The following is a 23,839-nucleotide window of genomic DNA, read 5'->3' on the forward strand; positions in this document are numbered from 1 at the left end:
GAGTATGAGCTGCGGGAGATTGAGCGGAGAGCGAGGTTCGAGAGGCTGGGAGACGGGCGATCGGAGAGCGGAGGGAGGGAGCAGAGTTGCAGACGGAGGGGGGGATGATAAACTACTGCATAGGATTACATATTGATTTTCAACATATAAAAGCTTATCATATCAAACCGTAACAAGAAAAGTGTGGGACCTGGCTCTGCATAATATCCCCTTCAGAGACCAGGAGCAGACACTTCAACACACACACCCCCGCAGCCACGTCACACGCTGTGTACCGGCAGAGGGCGAGGAAAGGTGTGTGTGTGTGTGGTGTGTGTGTGTGTGTGTGGTGTGAGTGTGTGTGGTGTGAGTGTGTAAGTGTGTGTGTAAACAGTAAACAGATAAAGAGAGCACAGTAGATCAATTTGGTTGCAAGGAGATGAGACCGTGGATTACAGATGGTGTTCGTAAGACTGTGTCTGTAAGCACGTTTGTGTGTGTACGTACCATTATGTGTGTGTGTGTGTTTGGTGTGAGGGAGCTGAGAGCCTGGTATACAGATGGTATTTTCACAGCCTGGCAGCAGACCAGGCACAAGGAGGATCCCCTCTATCACCCTACATGTCTAAACACCAGGGTCTGTTTTATATACCCTCCCTCTTTCCTTCTCCTCCTCCTCCTCTCTCTCCTTCTCCTTCTCCCCCTCTTTCTCCCTCTCTCCTTCTCCTCCTCCTCTCTCCCTCCCTCTCTTTCTCCCTCTCTCTTCTCCTATCCCTCTCTTTTCTCCTCCTCCCCTCTCTTTCTCCCTCTCTCCTTCTCCTCATCCCTCTCCTCCCTCTCCTCCCTCTCTCCTCTCTCTTTTTTTTCTCCCCTCTCTCCCTCCATCTAGGTGTTCTCTCTATCACCCCAAATGTGTCTTTAAACACCACCCAGGGTTTGTTTTATATTACCCCGTCCCCTCTCCTCCTTCTTCCCCTCTTCTTCTCCTCCTCCCTCTCCTTCTCCCACCTCTCCTTCTCCTCCCTCCCTCTCCTCCTCCTCCCCCTCCTTCCTCCCCCTCCTCCCCCCCTCCTTCTCCTCCCTCTCTTTATCCATCCCTCTAGGTGTTCTGTGATAGGGTCCAGTCCCTGATCTTTAGGTTCCATTCTGTTCCTGATAAAATCTTCAACTCTACTAACCACTGACAGCTCACGGCTCAATAACAGTATGGATCATAGACTGACAGATCAATAACAGTATGGATCATAGACTGACAGATCAATAACAGTATGGATCATAGACTGACAGATCAATAACAGTATGGATCATAGACTGACAGATCAATAACATTATGGATCATAGACTGACAGATCAATAACAGTATGGATCATAGACTGACAGATCAATAACAGTATGGATCATAGACTGACAGCTCAATAACAGTATGGATCATAGACTGACAGATCAATAACAGTATGGATCATAGACTGACAGATCAATAACAGTATGGATCATAGACTGACAGATCAATAACAGTATGGATCATAGACTGACAGATCAATAACAGTATGGATCATAGACTGACAGATCAATAACAGTATGGATCATAGACTGACAGATCAATAACAGTATGGATCATAGACTGACAGATCAATAACAGTATGGATCATAGACTGACAGATCAATAACAGTATGGATCATAGACTGACAGATCAATAACAGTATGGATCATAGACTGACAGATCAATAACAGTACGGATCATAGACTGACAGATCAATAACAGTATGGATCATAGACTGACAGCTCAATAACAGTATGGATCATAGACTGACAGATCAATAACAGTATGGATCATAGACTGACAGATCAATAACAGTATGGATCATAGACTGACAGATCAATAACAGTATGGACCATAGACTGACAGCTCAATAACAGTATGGATCATAGACGGACAGATCAATAACAGTATGGATCATAGACTGGCAGATCAATAACAGTATGGATCATAGACTGACAGCTCAATAACAGTATGGATCATAGACTGACAGATCAATAACAGTATGGATCATAGACTGACAGATCAATAACAGTATGGATCATAGACTGACAGATCAATAACAGTATGGGTCATAGACTGGATGGTATGGAAGCACACATTCTCCCACTATGCTGTGAGGCATCAGAATAAGTGGATACGCTGCTGGCTATCTGTATCACTTTTAATCATGTGAGAGGGTGTGAGTGTGTGTGTGAGTGTGCGAGAGGTGTGTATGAGTGTGTGAGAGTGTGTGAGTGTGTGCATATATCTCTTCAAGTGTGTATATCTGTGTCGTTCACTGGTTTGAGTACTCCAGCACTAGCGTCTCTCTGTCATCGACTGGCATGGACGTGTGTGTGTGCGCGAGCGTGTGTGTGTGTCTATCTCTGCAAGTCTCTCTGTCATCGGCTGGCCAACCAAATCAGCAATTACCTGCAAGCCACGCCACGCCACGCAGCCCAGCCATCACTCAATGGACCTGGCCAACCACCAAATAACAGCGGACACACACTCTCTTCCCTCACACACTCTCTTCCCTCACACACTCTCTTCCCTCACACACTATCTTTCTAGCAGAACTATCTGTGCCTGGCCTGTGAAAGGTAGAGCATGTTGAATATTAAGTAGATCCCCGAGGAAGGAGAAGAGGAGAGAGGAATGGAGAGAGGGCAGGAGGAGAGATTGGAGAGGAGAGAGTGGAGAGGGTGGAGAGGAGAGGGTGGAGAGGAGAGATTGGAGAGAGTGGAGAGGAGAGGGTGGAGAGAGTGGAGAGGTTGGAGAGGAGAGGTTGGAGAGGAGAGGGTGGAGAGGAGAGAGTGGAGAGGAGAGAGTGGAGAGGGTGGAGAGGAGAGGGTGGAGAGATTGGAGAGAGTGGAGAGGAGAGGGTGGAGAGAGTGGAGAGGGTGGAGAGAGTGGAGAGGGTGGAGAGGTTGGAGAGGAGGATAAGTCACACCTCTCCAGGACCATAGTCTGCCTTGTCCCACCTCTCCAGGACCATGGTCTGCCTTGTCCCACCTCTCCACCTCTCCAGGACCATGGTCTGCCTTGTCCCACCTCTCCACCTCTCCAGGACCATGGTATGGCTTGTCCCACCTCTCCAGGACCATAGTCTGCCTTATCCCACCTCTCCAGGACCATGGTCTGCCTTGTCCCACCTCTCCACCTCTCCAGGACCATGGTCTGCCTTGTCCCACCTCTCCACCTCTCCAGGACCATGGTCTGCCTTATCCCACCTCTCCAGGACCATAGTCTGCCTTATCCCACCTCTCCAGGACCATGGTATGGCTTGTCCCACCTCTCCAGGACCATAGTCTGCCTTATCCCACCTCTCCAGGACCATGGTCTGCCTTGTCCCACCTCTCCACCTCTCCAGGACCATGGTCTGCCTTGTCCCACCTCTCCACCTCTCCAGGACCATGGTCTGCCTTATCCCACCTCTCCAGGACCATAGTCTGCCTTATCCCACCTCTGCCTTATCCCACCTCTCCAGGACCATAGTCTGCCTTATCCCACCTCTCCAGGACCATGGTCTGGCTTGTCCCACCTCTCCAGGACCATGGTCTGGCTTGTCCCACCTCTCCAGGACCATGGTCTGGCTTGTCCCACCTCTCCAGGACCATGGTCTGCCTTGTCCCACCTCTCCAGGACCATGGTCTGCCTTGTCCCACCTCTCCAGGACCATGGTCTGGCTTGTCCACCTCTCCAGGACCATGGTCTGCCTTGTCCCACCTCTCCAGGACCATGGTATGGCTTGTCCCACCTCTCCAGGACCATGGTCTGCCTTGTCCCACCTCTCCATGACCATGGTCTGCCTCCTCCCACCTCTCCAGGACCATAGTCTGCCTTGTCCCACCTCTCCAGGACCATGGTCTGCCTTGTTCCACCTCTCCAGGACCATGGTCTGCCTCCTCCCACCTCTCCAGGACCATGGTCTGCCTTGTCCCACCTCTCCAGGACCATGGTCTGCCTTGTCCCACCTCTCCACCTCTCCAGGACCATGGTCTGCCTTGTCCCACCTCTCCACCTCTCCAGGACCATGGTCTGCCTTGTCCCACCTCTCCAGGACCATGGTCTGCCTTGTCCCACCTCTCCACCTCTCCAGGACCACGGTCTGCCTTGTCCCACCTCTCCACCTCTCCAGGACCATGGTCTGCCTTATCCCACCTCTCCAGGACCATAGTCTGCCTTATCCCACCTCTCCAGGACCATGGTCTGGCTTGTCCCACCTCTCCAGGACCATGGTCTGGCTTGTCCCACCTCTCCACCTCTCCATGACCATGGTCTGCCTCCTCCCACCTCTCCAGGACCATAGTCTGCCTTGTCCCACCTCTCCACCTCTCCAGGACCATGGTCTGCCTTGTTCCACCTCTCCAGGACCATGGTCTGCCTCCTCCCACCTCTCCAGGACCATGGTCTGCCTTGTCCCACCTCTCCAGGACCATAGTCTGCCTTGTCCCACCTCTCCACCTCTCCAGGACCATGGTCTGCCTTGTTCCACCTCTCCAGGACCATGGTCTGCCTCCTCCCACCTCTCCAGGACCATGGTCTGCCTTGTCCCACCTCTCCAGGACCATGGTCTGCCTTATCCCACCTCTCCAGGACCATAGTCTGCCTTATCCCACCTCTCCAGGACCATGGTATGGCTTGTCCCACCTCTCCAGGACCATAGTCTGCCTTATCCCACCTCTCCAGGACCATGGTCTGCCTTGTCCCACCTCTCCAGGACCATGGTCTGCCTTGTCCCACCTCTCCACCTCTCCAGGACCATGGTCTGCCTTATCCCACCTCTCCAGGACCATAGTCTGCCTTATCCCACCTCTCCAGGACCATGGTATGGCTTGTCCCACCTCTCCAGGACCATAGTCTGCCTTATCCCACCTCTCCAGGACCATGGTCTGCCTTGTCCCACCTCTCCACCTCTCCAGGACCATGGTCTGCCTTGTCCCACCTCTCCACCTCTCCAGGACCATGGTCTGCCTTATCCCACCTCTCCAGGACCATAGTCTGCCTTATCCCACCTCTCCAGGACCATGGTCTGGCTTGTCCCACCTCTCCAGGACCATGGTCTGGCTTGTCCCACCTCTCCAGGACCATGGTCTGGCTTGTCCCACCTCTCCACGACCATGGTCTGCCTTGTCCCACCTCTCCATGACCATGGTCTGCCTCCTCCCACCTCTCCAGGACCATAGTCTGCCTTGTCCCACCTCTCCACCTCTCCAGGACCATGGTCTGCCTTGTTCCACCTCTCCAGGACCATGGTCTGCCTTGTCCCACCTCTCCACCTCTCCAGGACCATGGTCTGGCTTGTCCCACCTCTCCAGGACCATGGTCTGCCTCCTCCCACCTCTCCAGGACCATGGTCTGCCTTGTCCCACCTCTCCAGGACCATGGTCTGCCTTGTCCCACCTCTCCACCTCTCCAGGACCATGGTCTGCCTTGTCCCACCTCTCCAGGACCATGGTCTGCATTGTCCCACCTCTCCAGGACCATTGTCTGCCTCCTCCCACCTCTCATACTCTGCTGCTCATGCACTCAATTCAGGTTTATAGGTTTAATGAGAATTTATGGGAATTGATGTAAAATATATCACTATCCACTTTAAACAATGCTACTTAATATAATGTTTATATACCCTACATTACTCATATGTAATACATGTAACACTAGCCACTTTAAACTATGCCACTTTTGTTTACATACCCTACATTACTCATCTCATATGTATATATTGTACTCGATACCATCTACTGCATCTTGCCTATGCCGCTCTGTACCATCACTCATTCATATATCCTTATGTACATATTCTTTATCCCCTTACACTGTGTATAAGACAGTAGTTTTGTGTTAGCTAGATTACTCGTTGGTTATTACTGCATTGTCGCAACTAGAAGCACAAGCATTTCGCTACACTCGCATTTAACATCTGCTAACCATGTGTATGTGACAAATACATTTGATTTGATTTGATTGCAAAGGATTCCTCCTCTCACAGTGCATAGCCTGCAAATGGCCATGAAACTCCTTTTGCGCTCTTAGAAAACAACGACTGTATGTTATTGTATCATGACGTTTTATGTCAATTATGTTTTATAGATTACTGTGCTTTCATTTTAACATCTGTGTTCCTTATCCCCACGTGACCACGTGTTGTGACCATGTGTCCACGTGTTGTGACCATGTGACCACGTGTTGTGACCATGTGACCACGTGTTGTGACCATGTGACCACGTGTTGTGACCATGTGACCACGTGTTGTGACCATGTGACCACGTGTTGTGACCATGTACCACGTGTTGTGACCATGTGACCACGTGTTGTGACCATGTGACCACGTGTTGTGACCATGTGACCACGTGTTGTGACCATGTGACCACGTGTTGTGACCACGTGTTGTGACCATGTGACCACGTGTTGTGACCATGTGACCACGTGTTGTGACCACGTGTTGTGACCATGTGTCCACGTGTTGTGACCACGTGTTGTGACCATGTGACCATGTGACCACGTGTTGTGACCATGTGACCACGTGTTGTGACCATGTGACCACGTGTTGTGACCATGTGTCCACGTGTTGTGACCATGTGACCACGTGTTGTGACCATGTGACCACATGTTGTGACCATGTGACCACGTGTTGTGACCACGTGTTGTGACCATGTGTCCACGTGTTGTGTCCACGTGTTGTGACCACGTGACCATGTGACCACGTGTTGTGACCATGTGTCCACGTGTTGTGACCATGTGACCACGTGTTGTGACCATGTGACCACGTGTTGTGACCATGTGACCACGTGTTGTGACCATGTGACCACGTGTTGTGACCATGTGACCACGTGTTGTGACCATGTGACCATGTGTTGTGACCATGTGACCACGTGTTGTGACCACGTGTTGTGGCCATGTGACCACGTGTTGTGGCCATGTGACCACGTGTTGTGATCATGTGACCATGTGTTGTGACCATGTGACCATGTGTTGTGACCATGTGACCATGTGTTGTGACCATGTGTTGTGACCATGTGACTATGTGTTGTAACCATGTGCTCTGACCACTTGTTGTGACCACGTGTTGTGACCATGTGACCACGTGTTGTGACCATGTGACCATGTGCTGTGACCATGTGACCACGTGTTGTGACCATGTGACCATGTGCTGTGACCATGTGACCACGTGTTGTGACCATGTGACCATGTGTTGTGACCATGTGACCATGTGACCATGTGTGTGACCATGTGACCATGTGTTGTGACCATGTGACCACGTGTTGTGACCATGTGACCATGTGTTGTGACCATGTGACCATGTGTTGTGACCATGTGACCATGTGTTGTGACCATGTGTTGTGACCATGTGACCATGTGTTGTGACCATGTGACCACGTGCTGTGACCATGTGACCATGTGTTGTGACCATGTGACCATGTGTTGTGACCATGTGACCATGTGTTGTGACCATGTGTTGTGACCATGTGACCATGTGTTGTGGACCATGTGTTGTGACCATGTGTTGTGACCATGTGTTGTGACCATGTGACCATGTGTTGTGACCATGTGTTGTGACCATGTGTTGTGACCATGTGACCATGTGTTGTGACCATGTGTTGTGACCATGTGTTGTGACCATGTGTTGTGACCATGTGACCATGTGTTGTGACCATGTGTTGTGACCATGTTGACCATGTGTTTGTGACCATGTGTTGTGACCATGTGTTGTGACCATGTGACCATGTGTTGTGACCATGTGACCATGTGTTGTGACCATGTGTTGTGACCATGTGTTGTGACCATGTGTTGTGACCATGTGACCATGTGTTGTGACCATGTGACCATGTGTTGTGACCATGTGACCATGTGTTGTGACCATGTGTTGTGACCATGTGACCATGTGTTGTGACCATGTGACCACGTGCTGTGACCATGTGACCATGTGTTGTGACCATGTGACCATGTGTTGTGACCATGGGGAAAATGCACTTAGAACAATGTAATAAAATGTAAAGTTCAGAGCAGCTTTGTCAGGTGTCTTTGTCAGGTGTCTGACTGCATTACCTGTTGCTTCCCTCTCCAAATACAGAAATACAGGCTGGCTGGTGTGTGGCAGACAAGAGCAATCAACCCCTAACCAGGATGTGTTCCTACTCTCTTGCTCCTGTTCAGCTATGCATGTCTGTCTACTCCACAACACACGCGCGCACACACACACGTTGCACACACAAATACACACTCCCCCCTCCTCCCTACACACACCTGCCCAGTCCCTTCCACCAACTAATTACAATTGATTTAATATGGATCAGGTTGCTTATCAGGTGGGGAAAGAAATTACCATGGCCGATGCAGAGGTGCAGGCAGGTCAACATTGAATGGAGAAATCAATTTGCATTGATTGTCAAAAGGTTCATTTTTCACAAAGAGGACACAGTGAAAGGGATTAAACTTGGGTTTCGGCTCGACAACTTTGATACCACACAATAGTGGTGCTTTTCAGCCGGTACCAGTACACACAACAACCTACCTGGATAACGTAGCTACTAGCTAGCCGGGTTTTAATCCTCCATGTCAGTCAGCAGGGCTAGATATCAAACCAGGGTGCTGATAATGGTATTCAGGCCTAGTATGGGTGTTAGATAGCACTGATCAGACAGCATCAGTCCAGTTCTCCTCGCTGAGGAGGATCCTCCTAGTAACCACCTAGCAACCTGTGGTTAGGATACTGACAGATGAGGTTCCTCCTAGTAACCACCTAGCAACCTGTGGTTAGGATCCTGACTGAGGAGTCTCCTCCTAGTAACCACCTAGCAACCTGTGGTTAGGATACTGACAGAGGAGGCTCCTCCTAGTAACCACCTAGCAACCTGTGGTTAGGATCCTGACTGAGGAGGCTCCCCCTAGTAACCACCTAGCAACCTGTGGTTAGGATCCTGACTGAGGAGGTTCCTCCTAGTAACCACCTAGCAACCTGTGGTTAGGATCCTGACTGAGGAGGCTCCTCCTAGTAACCACCTAGCAACCTGTGGTTAGGATCCTGACTGAGGAGGCTCCTCCTAGTAACCACCTAGCAACCTGTGGTTAGGATACTGACAGAGGAGGATCCTCCTAGTAACCACCTAGCAACCTGTGGTTAGGATACTGACAGAGGAGGATCCTCCTAGTAACCACCTAGCAACCTGTGGTTAGGATACTGACAGAGGAGGATCCTCCTAGTAACCACCTAGCAACCTGTGGTTAGGATCCTGACTGAGGAGGCTCCTCCTAGTAACCACCCTAGCAACCTGTGATTAGGATCCTGACAGAGGAGGTTCCTCTTAGTAACCACCTAGCAACCTGTGGTTAGGATACTGACAGAGGAGTGTCCTCCTAGTAACCACCTAGCAACCTGTGGTTAGGATACTGACAGAGGAGGATCCTCCTAGTAACCACCTAGCAACCTGTGGTTAGGATCCTGACAGAGGAGGATCCTCCTAGTTACCACCTAGCAACCTGTGGTTAGGATACTGACAGAGGAGGATTCCTCCTAGTTACCACCTAGCAACCTGTGGTTAGGATACTGACAGAGGAGGTTCCTCCTAGTTACCACCTAGCAACCTGTGGTTAGGATACTGACAGAGGAGGATCCTCCTAGTAACCACCTAGCAACCTGTGGTTAGGATACTGACAGAGGAGGATCCTCCTAATAACCACCTAGCAACCTGTGGTTAGGATACTGACAGAGGAGGATCCTCCTAGTTACCACCTAGCAACCTGTGGTTAGGATCCTGACTGAGGAGGCTCCTCCTAGTAACCACCTAGCAACCTGTGGTTAGGATACTGACAGAGGAGGATCCTCCTAGTAACCACCTAGCAACCTGTGGTTAGGATCCTGACTGAGGAGGATCCTCCTAGTTACCACCTAGCAACCTGTGGTTAGGATACTGACAGAGGAGGATCCTCCTAATTACCACCTAGCAACCTGTGGTTAGGATCCTGACAGAGGAGGATCCTCCTAGTTACCACCTAGCAACCTGTGGTTAGGATCCTGACAGAGGAGGATCCTCCTAGTTACCACCTAGCAACCTGTGGTTAGGATACTGACAGAGGAGGATCCTCCTAGTTACCACCTAGCAACCTGTGGTTAGGATCCTGACAGAGGAGGATCCTCCTAGTTACCACCTAGCAACCTGTGGTTAGGATCCTGACTGCAAGGCAGCACTACTATTCAGAGCAGGAGAGAAATGTGTTGAATCCAAACTAATGGAATAATAGACAGTGTACCAGTAGATAGCAGTAAAATCACCACCCATAAAGGTACAGGTGATGTATTTGAAGTATTTCTCCCCATTTCCACTTTCCTACTTAAACATACCCCCCCCTCTCTAATAGTCTCCCCCCCTCTCTCTAATAGTCTCCCCCCCTCTCTAATCGTCTCTCCCCCCTCTCTAATAGTCTCCCCCCCTCTCTAATCATCTCTTCCCTCCCCCCCTCTCTAATCGTCTCTCCCCCCTCTCTAATCATCTCTTCCCTCCCCCCCTCTCTAATCATCTCTTCCCCCCCCCTCTCTAATCGTCTCTCCCCCCTCTCTAATCGTCTCCCCCCTCTCTAATCGCCCCCCCCCTCTCTAATCATCTCTCCCCCCCTCTCTAATCGTCTCTTCCCTCCCCCTCCCTCTCCCCCCCTCTCTAATCATCTCTTCCCTCCCCCTTCCACCCCCCCTCTCTAATCGTCTCCCCCCCAACCCTCTCTAATCGTCTCCCCCCTCTCTAATCGTCTCTCCCCCAACCCTCTCTAATCGTCTCCCCCCCCTCTCTAATCGTCTCTCCCCCAACCCTCTCTAATCGTATCCCCCCCTCTCTCTAATCGTCTCCCCCCCTCTCTAATCGTCTCTTCCCTCCCCCTCTCTAAACGTCTCTCCCCCAACCCTCTCTGATCGTCTCTTCCCTCCCCCCTCTCTAATCGTCTCTCCCCCAACCCTCTCTAATCGTCTCCCCCCTCTCTAATCGTCCCCCCCCCTCTCTAATCGTCCCCCCCCCCTCTCTAATCGTCCCCCCCCCCCCCCACCCCCTGGCCTAACTTCCCCGTCATAAGAGCGTCTTCTAAATGACCTGAAGGGTAAATGTCTTACCCTCGATGGCCATCATGGCTCTCAGCTCTCTGTTGAGCAGCTCAAAGCGTCGCTCCAGATCGTGCTCCTTCTCCCTGTGGCAGTAAGTTGGAACAAAGTTCATCAATATGTTAATGACTAAATCATTAAGCACTTAGAAGAAGTCTGCAATAAACATTGATTCAGCCAGTCGGCTGGACCTTCTCCCTTCTCTTCACACATTAATCTACTGCAAATATCTGATACACAAACATACCCCGACCCGGGGCCCTGCGTGGGCTGGTCTGGTAAAACCCTGTGTGTGGGTGAGAGAGGGACAGAGACGGAGAGAGAGAGAGAGGGAGAGAAAGAAAGAAATGGAGGGAGGGAAAGAGAAAGAGAGAGGGACAGACAGACAGACAGAAGTAGGGGGAAAGAAAGCGAAGGAGAGAGATGGAGAGACAGGTAGAGAGATGGAGAGACAGGTAGAGAGATGGAGAGACAGGTAGAGAGATGGAAAGACAGGGAAAAGGATAGGAGAGACAGGAAGAGAGATGGTGAGACAGGTAGAGAGATGGAAAGACAGGGAAAAGGATAGGAGAGAGGTAGAGAGATGGAGAGACAGGTAGAGAGATGGAGAGACAGGTAGAGAGATGGAGAGACAGGGGAAAAGTAGAGGGGGGACAGGTAGAGAGATGGAGAGACAGGTAGAGCGATGGAGAGACAGGGGAAAAGTAGAGGGGGGACAGGTAGAGAGATGGAGAGACAGGTAGAGACAGGTAGAGAGATGGAGAGACAGGTAGAGAGATGGAGAGACAGGGAAAAGGAGAGGAGAGACAGGTAGAGAGATGGAGAGACAGGAAGAGAGATGGAGAGACAGGTAGAGAGATAGGACAGTGAAAAGGAAAATGACAGGAGATGGAACCAAACAAGAACAGGAGGTATGAGTGTGGGGGGGATAATGTATGGGCGGTAGGGTGTAATGTCTGGGCGGTAGGGGGGTAATGTATGGGCGGTAGGGGGGTAATGTCTGGGCGGTAGGGGGAGGTAATGTCTGGGCGGTAGGGGGGGTAATGTCTGGGCGGTAGGGGCGGGGGGGATGTCTGGGCGGTAGGGGGAGGTAATGTCTGGGCGGTAGGGGGGGTAATGTCTGGGCGGTAGGGGGGTAATGTCTGGGCGGTAGGGGGATAATGTCTGGGCGGTAGGGGGGGGGGGGATTGTCTGGGTGGTAGAGTGGGTAATGTCTGGGTGGTAGAGAGGGTAATGTCTGGGTGGTGGAGTGGGTAATGTCTGGGTGGTAGAGTGGGTAATGTCTGCGTGGTAGAGTGGGTAATGTCTGGGTGGTAGAGTGGGTAATGTATGGGTGGTAGAGTGGGTAATTCTTGGGTGGTAGAGTGGGTAATGTCTGGGTGGTAGAGTGGGTAATGTCTGGGTGGTAGAGTGGGTAATGTCTGGGGGGGTAGAGTGGGTAATGTCTGGGTGGTAGAGTGGGTAATGTCTGGGGGGTAGAGTGGGTAATGTCTGGGTGGTAGAGTGGGTAATGTCTGGGCGGCAAGGGGGGGTAATGTCTGGGCGGTAGGGTGGGTAATGTCTGGCGGTAGGGGGAGGTAATGTCTGGGCGGTAGGAAAGGGGGTATGTCTGGGCGGTAGGAAAGGGGGTAATGTCTGGGCGGTAGGAAAAGGGGGCAATGTCTGGGGCGGTAGGGGGTAATGTCTGGGCGGTAGGGGCGGGGGGAATGTATGGGCGGTAGGGGGAGGTAATGTCTGGGCGGTAGGGGGGGTAATGTCTGGGCGGTAGGGGGGTAATGTCTGGGTGGTAGAGTGGGTAATGTCTGGGTGGTAGAGTGGGTAATGTCTGGGTGGTAGAGTGGGTAATGTCTGGGTGGTAGAGTGGGTAATGTCTGGGTGGTAGAGTGGGTAATGTCTGGGCGGTAGAGTGGGTAATGTCTGGGGGGTAGAGTGGGTAATGTCTGGGTGGTAGAGTGGGTAATGTCTGGGTGGTAGAGTGGGTAATGTCTGGGGGGGTAGAGTGGGTAATGTCTGGGTGGTAGAGTGGGTAATGTCTGGGTGGTAGAGTGGGTAATGTCTGGGCGGTAGAGTAGAGGGGTAATGTCTGGGTGGTAGAGTGGGTAATGTCTGGGTGGTAGAGTGGGTAATGTCTGGGTGGTAGTAGAGTGGGTAATGTCTGGGGGGTAGAGTGGGTAATGTCTGGGGGGTAGAGTGGGTAATGTCTGGGTGGTAGAGTGGGTAATGTCTGGGTGGTAGAGTGGGTAATGTCTGGGCGGTAGGGCTACAAATTTAATTCCCCTTCTTTCAGATGGTTTAGAAAACGAGCTAATTTTCCCCATAATAGAATTTGTCCTTCAGAGGCGCTTTTCTGCCACAAAGAGAGAAATGAAAGAGGTAGTAATCAGACCCTCTATCAATTGGCCACTTTAAACACCCTCCTCTCTCTCCCCCTCCCTCTCTCTCCCTCCCTCTCTCTCTCACACCATATAATGTGATTATATGAATACTTCAGTCTCTTGTTCTCTCTGGCCCTTTGAAATCCTGCGAGGGAGGAAGGAATGAAAAGGAAAGAGAGAGAGAGAGAATGAAAAGGAAAGAGAGAGAGAGAATGAAAAGGAGAGCAGTGTTTTTCCACCTGTCCACCTAGTGGCTGAGTGACCGCACAAAGCCTGTGTCACAAATGGCACTACTTTTGACCAGGACCTACACAGAATCCCATAGGGCCCTGGTCTACAAAGTAGTGCACTACATAGGGAATAGGGTGCCATTTGGAAATGTAGCTAAAGAGAAAGGCGTTGTGATGCAACGTTGTGATGATCGCTGGGTTCTTATTGGTTTAAAGTTGACATGTAAATGCCAGGAATAAACAGAACCAGAATGGATTATGGACATTAACAGGTTTACAACACACAGATCACTGGGTAAAGCAGTTGTGTGATGATTGGTTTAAAAATACTATGTCTGTGTATTGGGAACACACAGAGAGAATACTATGTCTGTGTATTGGGAACTGGGAACACAGAGAGAATACTATGTCTGTGCATTGGATAGTCAGACACAATGGAGAGTGAGAGGGAAAGAGCTCAGTGTTAGGAGACCTTACAGTAGAGAGGGTTAGGGGAACTTACAGTCGAGGGGGTTGGGGAACCTTACAGTAGAGGGGGTTAGGGGACCTTACAGTAGAGGGGGTTAGGGGACCTTACAGTAGAGGGGGTTAGGGGACCTGACGGTAGAGGGGGTTAGGGGACCTTACGGTAGAGGGGGTTAGGGGACCTGACGGTAGAGGGGGTTAGGGGACCTTGCGGTAGAGGGGGTTAGGGGAACTTACAGTAGAGGGGGTTAGGGGAACTTACAGTCGAGGGGGTTGGGGGAACTTACGGTAGAGAGGGTTGGGGGAACTTACGGTCGAGGGGGTTGGGGGAACTTACAGTCGAGGGGGTTGGGGGGAACTTACGGTAGAGAGGGTTGGGGGGAACTTACGGTAGAGAGGGTTGGGGGAACTTACGGTAGAGGGGGTTAGGGGACCTTACAGTAGAGGGGGTTAGGGGAACTTGCAGTTGAGGGGGTTAGGGGACCTTACAGTAGAGGGGGTTAGGGGAACTTACAGTCGAGGGGGTTAGGGGACCTTACAGTAGAGGGGATTAGGGGACCTTACGGTAGAGGAGGTTAGGGGAACTTACAGTAGAGGGGGGTTAGGGGACCTTATGGTAGAGGGGGTTAGGGGAACTTACAGTAGAGGGGGTTAGGGGAACTTACGGTCAGGGGGGGGGGCTAGGGGAACTTACGGTCGGGGGGGGGGTGGGTGGTAGGGGAACTTACGGTAGAGGGAGTTAGGGGAACTTACGGTAGAGGGGGTTAGGGGAACTTACGGTAGAGGGGGTTAGGGGAACTTACGGTAGAGGGGGTTAGGGGAACTTACGGTCGAGGGACTTGGGGGAACTTACGGTCGAGGGACTTGGGGGAACTTACGGTCGAGGGACTTGGGGGAACTTACGGTCGAGTAGCTTGGGGGAACTTACGGTCGAGGGGATTGGAGGGAACTTAGGGTCGAGGGGGTTGGGGGAACTTACGGTCGAGGGGGTTGGGGGAACTTAAGGTCGAAGGGGTTTTGGGGAACTTACAGTCGAGAGGGTTAGGGGAACTTACAGTAGAGAGAGTTAGGGGACTTACAGTAGAGAGGGTTAGGGGAACTTACAGTAGAGAGAGTTAGGGGACTTACAGTAGAGAGAGTTAGGGGAACTTACAGTAGAGGGGGTTAGGGGGAACTTACAGTCGAGGGGGTTAGGGGACCTTACAGTAGAGAGGGTTAGAGGAACTTACAGTCAAGGGGGTTAGGGGACCTTACAGTAGAGAGAGTTAGGGGACCTTACAGTAGAGGGGGTTAGGGGACCTTACGGTAGAGGGGGTTGGGGGAACTTACGGTAGAGGGGGTTAGGGGAACTTACAGTAGAGGGGGTTAGGGGAACTTACAGTCGAGGGGGTTAGGGGACCTTACAGTAGAGGGGGCTAGGGGACCTTACGGTAGAGGGGGCTAGGGGACCTTACGGTAGAGGGGGTTAGGGGAACTTACGGTCCGGGGGGTTAGGGGAACTTACGGTCGAGGGGATTGGAGGAACTTAGGGTCGAGGGGGTTGGGGGAACTTACGGTCGAGGGGGTTGGGGGAACTTACGGTCGAAGGGGTTTTGGGGAACTTACAGTCGAGAGGGTTAGGGGAACTTACAGTAGAGGGGGTTAGGGGAACTTACAGTCGAGGGGGTTGGGGGAACTTACGGTAGAGAGGGTTGGGGGAACTTACGGTCGAGGGGGTTGGGGGAACTTACAGTCGAGGGGGTTGGGGGAACTTACGGTAGAGAGGGTTGGGGGAACTTACGGTAGAGAGGGTTGGGGGAACTTACGGTAGAGAGGATTGGGGGGAACTTACGGTAGAGAGGGTTGGGGGAACTTACGGTAGAGAGGGTTGGGGGAACTTACGGTAGAGGGGGTTAGGGGACCTTACAGTAGAGGGGGTTAGGGGACCTTACAGTAGAGGGGGTTAGGGGAACTTGCAGTCGAGGGGGTTAGGGGAACTTACAGTAGAGGGGGTTAGGGGAACTTACAGTCGAGGGGGTTAGGGGACCTTACAGTAGAGGGGATTAGGGGACCTTACGGTAGAGGAGGTTAGGGGAACTTACAGTAGAGGGGGGTTAGGGGACCTTATGGTAGAGGGGGTTAGGGGAACTTACAGTAGAGGGGGTTAGGGGAACTTACGGTCGGGGGGGGGGGGGTAGGGGAACTTACGGTAGAGGGAGTTAGGGGAACTTACGGTAGAGGGGGTTAGGGGAACTTACGGTCGAGGGACTTGGGGGAACTTACGGTCGAGTAGCTTGGGGGAACTTACGGTCGAGGGGATTGGAGGAACTTAGGGTCGAGGGGGTTGGGGGAACTTACGGTCGAGGGGGTTGGGGGAACTTAAGGTCGAAGGGGTTTTGGGGAACTTACAGTAGAGAGAGTTAGGGGACTTACAGTAGAGAGGGTTAGGGGAACTTACAGTAGAGAGAGTTAGGGGACTTACAGTAGAGAGAGTTAGGGGACCTTACAGTAGAGAGAGTTAGGGGAACTTACAGTAGAGGGGGTTAGGGGACCTTACGGTAGAGGGGGTTGGGGGAACTTACGGTAGAGGGGTTTAGGGGAACTTACAGTAGAGGGGGTTAGGGGAACTTACAGTCGAGGGGGTTAGGGGACCTTACGGTCGAGGGGGCTAGGGGACCTTACGGTAGAGGGGGCTAGGGGACCTTACGGTAGAGGGGGCTAGGGGACCTTACGGTAGAGGGGGTTAGGGGAACTTACGGTCGGGGGGATTAGGGGAACTTACGGTCGAGGGGATTGGAGGAACTTAGGGTCGAGGGGGTTGGGGGAACTTACGGTCGAGGGGGGTTGGGGGAACTTACGGTCGAAGGGGTTTTGGGGAACTTACAGTCGAGAGGGTTAGGGGAACTTACAGTAGAGGGGGTTAGGGGACTTACAGTAGAGAGAGTTAGGGGACTTACAGTAGAGAGAGTTAGGGGACTTACAGTAGAGAGAGTTAGGGGACTTACAGTAGAGAGAGTTAGGGGACTTACAGTAGAGGGGGTTAGGGGAACTTACAGTAGACAGAGTTAGGGGACTTACAGTAGAGGGGGTCAGGGGACTTACAGTAGAGAGAGTTAGGGGACTTACAGTAGAGGGGGTTAGGGGACTTACATTAGAGGGGGTTAGGGGACTTACAGTAGAGAGAGTTAGGGGAACTTACAGTAGAGGGCGTTAGGGGAACTTACAGTAGAGAGAATTAGGGGACTTACAGTAGAGAGAGTTGGTTCTGTCTCCTGATCAGAGCATTCTTCTTGTTGACCAACATGAACCACTCCTGCATCATGGCCTCCTCCTCTTCCTTACTGTTCCCTGGAACACAACAGATCAATTAAACACATGGGACAACCCACAACAAATGTATTACATAACAACCACATCACCTAACAACCACATAACCACCTAACAACCACATAACATAACAACCTAACCACATAACATAACCACCTAACAACCACATCACCTAACAACCATATAACCACCTATCATAACCACCTAACAACCACATAACATAACCACCTAACAACCACATCACCTAACAACCACCTAACAACCACATAACATAACCACCTAACAACCACATCACCTAACAACCATATAACCACCTAACAAACACATAACATAACCACCTAACAACCACATCACTTAACAACCACCTAACAACTACCTAACAACCACATAACCACCTAACAACCACATAACATAACCACCTAACAACCACATCACCTAACAACCACCTAACAACCACAGCTCACAGCAACTGCAGATATATGTACTTTACATGATGAGGTATGATGCTAAACACACCTCACACTCACCTCTCACACACCCCTCTCACACACACACACTCACCTCTCACACACACACACACCCCTCTTGCACCCCCCCCCTCTCTCACACACACATCTCTCACACACACACCTCTCTCACACACACACATCTCTCTCACACACATCTCTCTCACACACACACAGCTCTCTCTCACACACACCTCTCTCTCACACACACCTCTCTATCACACACACCTCTCTCTCACACACACCTCTCTCTCACACACACCCCTCTTGCACCCCCCCCCCCCTCTCTCACACACACACACCTCTCTCTCACACACACCTCTCTCTCACACACACCTCTCTCTCACACACACCTCTCTCTCTCACACACCTCTCTCTCACATTGCCACCTCAAGCCAGAAAAGAGGGATTGTTCCTCTGCCTGTGAAGGACATAAGAACCAGTGTCCTGTGTGTATCTGTCTCTGACGTGTGGCTCGGCCCAGACCAGACGTAGCTATGCCATTTCATTTAACAGAAAAAGAAAGACCACGACGAGGGGATTTAAGAACAGGCTCCGTGGATTACTGTAGTCAACTTTGAAATGGACGACACAGGGGGCAGCATCCCAGATAGCACCCTATTCCCTACATAGTGCACTTCTTTTCACCAGATCCCCCATAGGGAATAGGGTGCCGTTTAGAGCGAGTCGGTAGCTCTGAGGGGATAAAGGCAGATTCCTCTGGCAGGTCATTGTGACTCCAGACAGTCCAATAAAACAACCACATCATAATGGGAATATTAAGCCTGTGTGACATTGTGACGAGGCGAGGCAGACGGGAAGACGAGAGAGAGGGATTAGAGAATAAACCATTCTCCCTCCAGCCACACAGTCAGAGAGGGGCAGGACGGGGTGGGGGGGGGTGAGAGAACAAACCATTCTCCCTCCAGCCACACAGTCAGAGAGGGGCAGAACGGAGGGGGGGGTGAGAGAATAAACCATTCTCCCTCCAGCCACACAGTCAGAGAGGGGCAGAACGGGGTGGGGGTGGGGGGGGTGAAGAGAGAGGGTTGAGAGAACAAACCATTCTCCCTCCAGCCACACAGTCAGAGAGGGGCAGGACAGAGGGGGGGGGGGGGGTGAAGAGAGAGGGTTGAGAGAACAAACCCTTCTCCCTCCAGCCACACAGTCAGAGAGGGGCAGAACGGGGTGGGGGGGTGAGAGAACAAACCATTCTCCCTCCAGCCACACAGTCAGAGAGGGGCAGAACGGAGGGGGGGGGGGGTGAAGAGAGAGGGTTGAGTGAGAGGTAGAGAGGGTTGAGAGAGGGGTAGAGAGGGTTGAGAGAGGGGTAGAGAGGGTTGAGAGAGGGGTAGAGAGGGTTGAGAGAGGGGTAGAGAGGTTTGAGAGAGAGGTATAGAGGGTTGAGAGAGGGGTAGAGAGGGTTGAGAGAGGGGTAGAAAGGGTTGAGAGAGGGGTAGAGAGGGGTAGAGAGGGTTGAGAGAGGGGTAGAGAGGGTTGAGAGAGAGGTATAGAGGGTTGAGAGAGGGGTAGAGAGGGTTGAGAGAGGGGTAGAGAGGGTTGAGAGAGAGGTATAGAGGGTTGAGAGAGAGGAGGGTTAAAAGGGGAATGGAAAGAGGGAGAAAAGGGATGGAAGGAGAGGGAGGATGGAGATGAGGCATGGAGAGGGGAAGGGAGAAGAAAGAAGGAAGGAGAGATGGAGGGAGAGGAGGCATGGAGAGGGGAAGGGAGAAGAAAGAAGGAAGGAGAGATGGAGGGAGAGGAGGCATGGAGAGGGGAAGGGAGAAGAAAGAAGGAAGGAGAGATGGAGGGAGAGGAGGCATGGAGAGGGGAAGGGAGAAGAAAGGAGGAGGGAGAGGAGAAGGGAGAAGAAAGAAGGAAGGAGAGATGGAAGCAGAGGAGGCATGGAGAGGGGAAGGGAGAAGAAAGGAGGAAGGAGAGATGGAAGGTGGTCCAGGGGGCCACACGGCTGTTTGTGTCCCCAGCCAATAGGAGATGAACTTTGACCAAGTCCCTCCTGATTCTTACAGGGCAGTGTAACCTCTCTCTATTCTAAGAGCAGAACATTTGACCCCAGGATGAATCTAGAACTGGAACCTTTAGAAGCTGTGTTGGGAACTCTAGAACCTGTAGCATGGTATAGCTGTCATGATGAGTTTGGGCCAGCAGCAGGTTGTGTGTGTGTAGCATGGTATAGCTGTCATGATGAGTTTGGGCCAGCAGCAGGTTGTGTGTGTGTAGCATGGGTATAGCTGTCATGATGAGTTTGGGCCAGCAGCAGGTTGTGTGTGTGTAGCATGGTATAGCTGTCATGATGAGTTTGGGCCAGCAGCAGGTTGTGTGTGTGTAGCATGGTATAGCTGTCATAATGAGTTTGGGCCAGCAGCAGGTTGTGTGTGTGTAGCATGGGTATAGCTGTCATGATGAGTTTGGGCCAGCAGCAGGTTGTGTGTGTGTAGCATGGTATAGCGGTCATGATGAGTTTGGGCCAGCAGCAGGTTGTGTGTGTGTAGCATGGTATAGCTGTCATGATGAGTTTGGGCCAGCAGCAGGTTGTGTGTGTGTGTAGCATGGGTATAGCTGTCATGATGAGTTTGGGCCAGCAGCAGGTTGTGTGTGTGTAGCATGGTATAGCTGTCATGATGAGTTTGGGCCAGCAGCAGGTTGTGTGTGTGTGTAGCATGGGTATAGCTGTCATGATGAGTTTGGGCCAGCAGCAGGTTCAGCACCGTTGGCCAGCGGGTTTTCATTATTCCTCTCTGCTCTGAATGGAACACTGGCCAAGATCACTATCTTCATCTAACCTGTCTGTAGAGGCTAGCACACGGACCGGACCGGACCGGACCACCCACCCACCCACCCACCCACCCACCCACCCACCCACCCACCCACCCACCCACCCACACACACACACACACACACACACACACACACACACACACACACACACACACACACACACACACACACACACACACACACACACACACACACACACACACACACACACACACACACACACACACACACACACACACACACACACACACGGGGTAGACAACTAGATGTCAGAGTGGATGGTTGGAGAGGACGGAACATCATTATTATAATTGGTCCACTGCAGATTGACTACACATGATTTCATCCCTTCGTTACATTGAGACACGATCACGTCTGTTTTTATTTGTGAGAAAAATTGGGAACAGATTTCTTAAGCGAAACTCATTTTTAGCCGAATTCCTTGTGATTGACTTGTACACTTTTTCCCCTCCAGTTTATTGTAATTTTTGGGGGTGATTTTATGTTTTGGTAAAAACAAAAGAGCGTTCCCAAGTATCCCCACTAATAAATACAGAGATGTGAATGTGTGACCGCTGGACTACATGATGTGTTCACTATAAGTGAATGAGGATGATCCAAGCCTGGATTTTTGGGCAATGCCATTGTTGTGTTCCATGCTCTCTCTCTCTCTCTCTCTCTCTCACACACACACACACACACACACACACACACACACACACACACACACACACACACACACACACACACACACACACACACACACACACACACACACACACACACACACACACACACTTCTGTATTAACTGCACTATAACGTCTGTCTGTGGGGAATGAAGTTTTCCTAACAGACAAATCAAATATTCATTAATAAGAGGAATAGAAAGGGGCTCTACTCTGACATGTCCTCTGACCAGAGGAGATCACTGTGTTTAGCACAGTGACGTTATACAGCAGGATTTTTATCCTGGATTTTAAACCTGATCCAGAAATGTTAATTTCACCAACAACGAAAGCAACTGTCTGAGGATGGAGCTGAACCATCTGACATCAAAAGAACAGGAGTTTGATGAGAAATAAAGATTAAATCAAGGCATGTCACATGACCACGCAAAACACAGGACCCTGGATATCACACATCTCTATAATACCTGTATCTAATGTCCCTGAGGCTGAGGCAGAACGAAGAGGCAAAACACAGGACCCTAGATATCACACATCTCTATAATACCTGTATCTAATGTCCCTGAGGCTGAGGCAGAACGAAGAGGTAAAACACAGGACCCTAGATATCACACATCTCTATAATACCTGTATCTAATGTCCCTGAGGCAGAACGAAGAGGTAAAACACAGGACCCTAGATATCACACATCTCTATAATACCTGTATCTAATGTCCCTGAGGCTGAGGCTGAACGAAGAGGTAAAACACAGGACCCTAGATATCACACATCTCTATAATACCTGTATCTAATGTCCCTGAGGCTGAGGCTGAACGAAGAGGTAAAACACAGGACCCTGGATATCACACATCTCTATAATACCTGTATCTAATGTCCCTGAGGCTGAACGAAGAGGTAAAACACAGGACCCTGGATATCACACATCTCTATAATACCTGTATCTAATGTCCCTGAGGCAGAACGAAGAGGTAAAACACAGGACCCTAGATATCACACATCTCTATAATACCTGTATCTAATGTCCCTGAGGCAGAACGAAGAGGTAAAACACAGGACCCTAGATATCACACATCTCTATAATACCTGTATCTAATGTCCCTGAGGCTGAACGAAGAGGTAAAACACAGGACCCTAGATATCACACATCTCTATAATACCTGTATCTAATGTCCCTGAGGCAGAACGAAGAGGTAAAACACAGGACCCTAGATATCACACATCTCTATAATACCTGTTTCTAATGTCCCTGAGGCTGAACGAAGAGGTAAAACACAGGACCCTAGATATCACACATCTCTATAATACCTGTATCTAATGTCCCTGAGGCAGAACGAAGAGGTAAAACACAGGACCCTGGATATCACACATCTCTATAATACCTGTATCTAATGTCCCTGAGGCTGAGGCAGAACGAAGAGGTAAAACACAGGACCCTAGATATCACACATCTCTATAATACCTGTATCTAATGTCCCTGAGGCTGAGGCAGAACGAAGAGGTAAAACACAGGACCCTGGATATCACACATCTCTATAATACCTGTATCTAATGTCCCTGAGGCTGAACGAAGAGGTAAAACACAGGACCCTGGATATCACACATCTCTATAATACCTGTATCTAATGTCCCTGAGGCTGAACGAAGAGGTAAAACACAGGACCCTGGATATCACACATCTCTATAATACCTGTATCTAATGTCCCTGAGGCAGAACGAAGAGGTAAAACACAGGACCCTGGATATCACACATCTCTATAATACCTGTATCTAATGTCCCTGAGGCTGAGGCAGAACGAAGAGGTAAAACACAGGACCCTAGATATCACACATCTCTATAATACCTGTATCTAATGTCCCTGAGGCTGAACGAAGAGGCAAAACACAGGACCCTAGATATCACACATCTCTATAATACCTGTATCTAATGTCCCTGAGGCTGAACGAAGAGGTAAAACACAGGACCCTGGATATCACACATCTCTATAATACCTGTATCTAATGTCCCTGAGGCTGAGGCAGAACGAAGAGGTAAAACACAGGACCCTAGATATCACACATCTCTATAATACCTGTTTCTAATGTCCCTGAGGCTGAGGCAGAACGAAGAGGTAAAACACAGGAACCTAGATATCACACATCTCTATAATACCTGTATCTAATGTCCCTGAGGCAGAACGAAGAGGCAAAACACAGGACCCTAGATATCACACATCTCTATAATACCTGTATCTAATGTCCCTGAGGCTGAGGCAGAACGAAGAGGTAAAACACAGGACCCTAGATATCACACATCTCTATAATACCTGTTTCTAATGTCCCTGAGGCTGAACGAAGAGGTAAAACACAGGACCCTAGATATCACACATCTCTATAATACCTGTAT

General features: G+C 50.7%; 1 long non-coding RNA gene across 1 annotated transcript in view; it reads right to left on the minus strand.

Moving 5' to 3' along the window:
• Window positions 1-11,055: 11,055 nt before the first annotated feature.
• Window positions 11,056-23,839, minus strand: part of LOC116366211 (uncharacterized) — a 47,943-nt gene continuing 35,159 nt past the window's right edge. The window contains exons 2-3 of the long non-coding RNA XR_004208247.1: window positions 17,386-17,485; window positions 11,056-11,174 (exon numbers count right to left, since the gene is read on the minus strand). This is a non-coding gene — a long non-coding RNA (uncharacterized LOC116366211). The remainder of the gene's footprint in view (window positions 11,175-17,385; window positions 17,486-23,839) is intronic.

The sequence above is a fragment of the Oncorhynchus kisutch genome, unplaced genomic scaffold (genome assembly GCF_002021735.2).
Source record: "Oncorhynchus kisutch isolate 150728-3 unplaced genomic scaffold, Okis_V2 scaffold1394, whole genome shotgun sequence".
Lineage (NCBI taxonomy): Eukaryota > Metazoa > Chordata > Actinopteri > Salmoniformes > Salmonidae > Oncorhynchus > Oncorhynchus kisutch.